The sequence below is a fragment of the Arachis ipaensis genome, chromosome B10 (genome assembly GCF_059453495.1).
Source record: "Arachis ipaensis isolate K30076 ecotype BB chromosome B10, ASM5945349v1, whole genome shotgun sequence".
Classification (NCBI taxonomy): domain Eukaryota; kingdom Viridiplantae; phylum Streptophyta; class Magnoliopsida; order Fabales; family Fabaceae; genus Arachis; species Arachis ipaensis.
Window position 1 is genome coordinate 109,213,302 of NC_142435.1, and position 3,036 is coordinate 109,216,337.

At 40.3% G+C, this 3,036-nt stretch overlaps 1 non-coding gene across 1 annotated transcript; it reads left to right on the forward strand.

Annotated features, from left to right (window-relative positions):
* Positions 1-688: 688 nt before the first annotated feature.
* Positions 689-792, forward strand: LOC148581270 (small nucleolar RNA R71). Its single transcript, XR_015895924.1, has one exon. It is a non-coding gene; the product is annotated as a small nucleolar RNA R71 (small nucleolar RNA).
* The last annotated feature ends 2,244 nt before the right edge of the window (positions 793-3,036 follow it).

The following is a 3,036-nucleotide window of genomic DNA, read 5'->3' on the forward strand; positions in this document are numbered from 1 at the left end:
CATGGTCCCTTAAGGTAGATCTCACCTCATCCCTAAAGCTTTTCAACTCACTTACGTCCTGACCCATGTTTGCCAGCCTTCCTTCTATCCTGTTTAATTGATCTTGAAATTGTTGGTTCGGATTAGGTTGGGTAGGTTGATTATTTTGGCCATGATATGATGGTTGGGAGTAAGTGTTTTGTGTGGCTTGGTATGATCTTTGGTTGGAGTTTTGGTATGTGGACTTGTTATGTTGGTTTTGCTGGTTTCCCCACCCAAAGTTTGGGTGGTTTTTCCAGCCTGGGTTGTAAGTGTTGGAATGTGGATCATATGGTTGCCTTTGTTGATTTCCTACATAATTGGCCTCTTCCCAATCACCTCCTTCAGTGCTTTCTTCCTCTTGATCTTGTGTGTGTATCGCAGCCACTTGCTTTGTTTCTAATTTCCTGGTGAGCTCTGCTAGTTGCTTGGCAAACACCTTGTTTTGGGCTAGGATTGTATCAACATGGTTCAGCTCCATGACTCCCTTAGTGTTGTGTCTCTCTGATGCATAGTAGTACTCATTCTCAGCCACTGTCTCAATCACTTCAATGGCTTCTTCCACAGTCTTTTCCTGTTCAATGAACCTCCTGATGAATGGTCTACAGCCTTCCTTGATTCATAAGAGAGTCCATCATAGAAAATGTGCAATTGCACCCAGTCATGGAACATGTCTGGTGGGCATTTCCTTGTCAAATCCTTGAATCTCTCCCATGCCTCGTAGAGAGTTTCACCATCTTGTTGTCTAAAAGTCTGAACCTCAGATCGAAGCCTATTGACCTTTTGTGGGGGGTAGAAACGTGCCAGAAACTTGCTTTCCACCTCGTCCCATGTTGTTAGGCTCCCCCTTGGGAATGATTCCAGCCACTTAGCTGCCTTGTCCCTAAGTGAAAATGGGAACAAAAGCAGTTTATAGGCATCTTCCTGAACTCCATTGGACTTCACAGTGTCGCAAATTCTCAGGAATTTTGTGAGATGTTGGTTTGGGTCTTCATTAGCACTCCCACCAAATGAACAATGATTCTCCACAAGTGATATTAGCTGTGGTTTGAGCTCAAAATTGTTGGCCTGAATGGGTGGTTTCTGAATGCTGCTACCACAATTCCCAGAGGTTGGGTTTATGTATGAACTAAGAACCCTCCTCTCAGGAATGGCATTGTTTCCATCAGCTCTCTCATGGTTGTGAACTTCTCTATCCATGTTGAGATCTAGAGCTTCCTCAAAATTGTCCTCAGATTCTCCTTCAGATTCTTCTTCTCTCAGTACTCTCTTCCCTCTTGCTTCCCTTCTAAGTCTATGAAGGGTCCTCTCTGGTTTGGTATATGGAGGAGTTGATGTCTCTCCTCTCCTACCTGTCATACAAGAACACAGCAAAGGCAACAAACAAGTGAAATACTCTTGGTTAATGGAAGAGTATGGTTAGAGCAGTTAAGGAATTAATTCAAACAGTTAGTGAGTCAGTGAGTTAGTTGCTTGAATTTAAAGGCATAAAGAAAGAAAGCATGTAACAGAGTGCAGAAATTAAAATTCAACAAGTAACTTGTACTGAATTAATCAAAACAAAAAAAAATGCTCAATCTAGTTAACTTCCAATTTGAGAATTGTCAATCGAAAACCAATCCCCGGCAACGGCGCCATAAACTTGATGCGCATAAACTTGTTATGCTACGATTTAGGAAATTGCACGATCGGCAAAATTCCTTCCGGCAAGTGCACCGGTTATCGTCAAGTAAAAACTCACAATAGAGTGAGGTCGAATCCCACAAGGATTGGTTGAGTGAGCAATTCGGATTAGAAGTATGTTCTAGTTGAGCGGAATCAAGATTTAGATGAGAATTGCGGAATGTAAAATTGCATGAATTAAAGAGCGAGAAGCTAAATTGCTGAAATTAAAAGGGAATGGGGGTGATTGCATGAATTTAATTGCAGAATGTAAAGAGAAAGTGGTAAATCAGAAATGGGAATTCATTGGGTGTTAGGAGATATTGAGATCTCCGAATCAAAACAACTTTTATCCCTTCCTCAACCAATGCATTCATTAAATTTTGCTTGGCAATCTTATATGATTGGATCCCAATCCCTTGGCTCACCAATTCTCTCTAAAAACAAACAAATTCCCAATCCCTTGGTTTAAATGTTCATAAGAAGAGATGATGCTCGATCACTGATTATACCACACAGTTTCATGAACCACAATTTGGTAGGATTACATGTCACAATATCCATCCAAACCCCAATCCAATTCACTGTGAGAAAGCTTCTCTAGCATGAATCCTCCATTCCTTTCCCAAGGTTCCGAAGGATTCCAATTATGGGTAGTTTCTTTCCCAAGACAACTACCCAATGGAATTAGATCGAGAAGCTTTCTAACAAAATTCAAGAGAAAAGATTGAAGAAGAAGATAAAACTATTATTGATTCATTGAATTACAATAGAGCTCCCTAACCCAATGAAAGGGGTTTAGTGAGTCATAGCTCTGAATTCAATTACAAAGGTATGAAAACTTCCCCAAAAATCCAAAGTAAAGTCCCCCTAACTTAAATTCTATCCTATTTATACACTTTCTATATTGAGCTTCTGTTGTGTTTCTTGGGCTTTGAGGCCTCTCCCTGCTTTCCTTTTGCTTTGGGTTTATGATCCATAATCTTGATGAGGCTGCTGATCCAAATTCTGTAACATTCATTGAGCCAACTTAGTGATAATCAAGTAATGACACATGACTCAACAAATTGAAATTCCAGACTCATCAATCCTTCAGGCCCAATCCATAAACCATGATATTCAATTGGGTTTCATACCAGAGTAAGTTTAAGTTAATGTTTGTGCTCAAACGCTAACTTAAACTGCAAGATTTTTGGCCCAGAAACCTTTTCTAATAGTGGCGTTTAAGGTGCAGTTTAAGCTTAAACTGTAGCTTAAACGCCAGACACTTCCAGTGATGCCTTTTGTGGAAGCACGTTTAAGCTTCAGTTTTAGGTTAAACTGAAGCTTAAACGTGGAAATGGAAGAAGGCAGCCC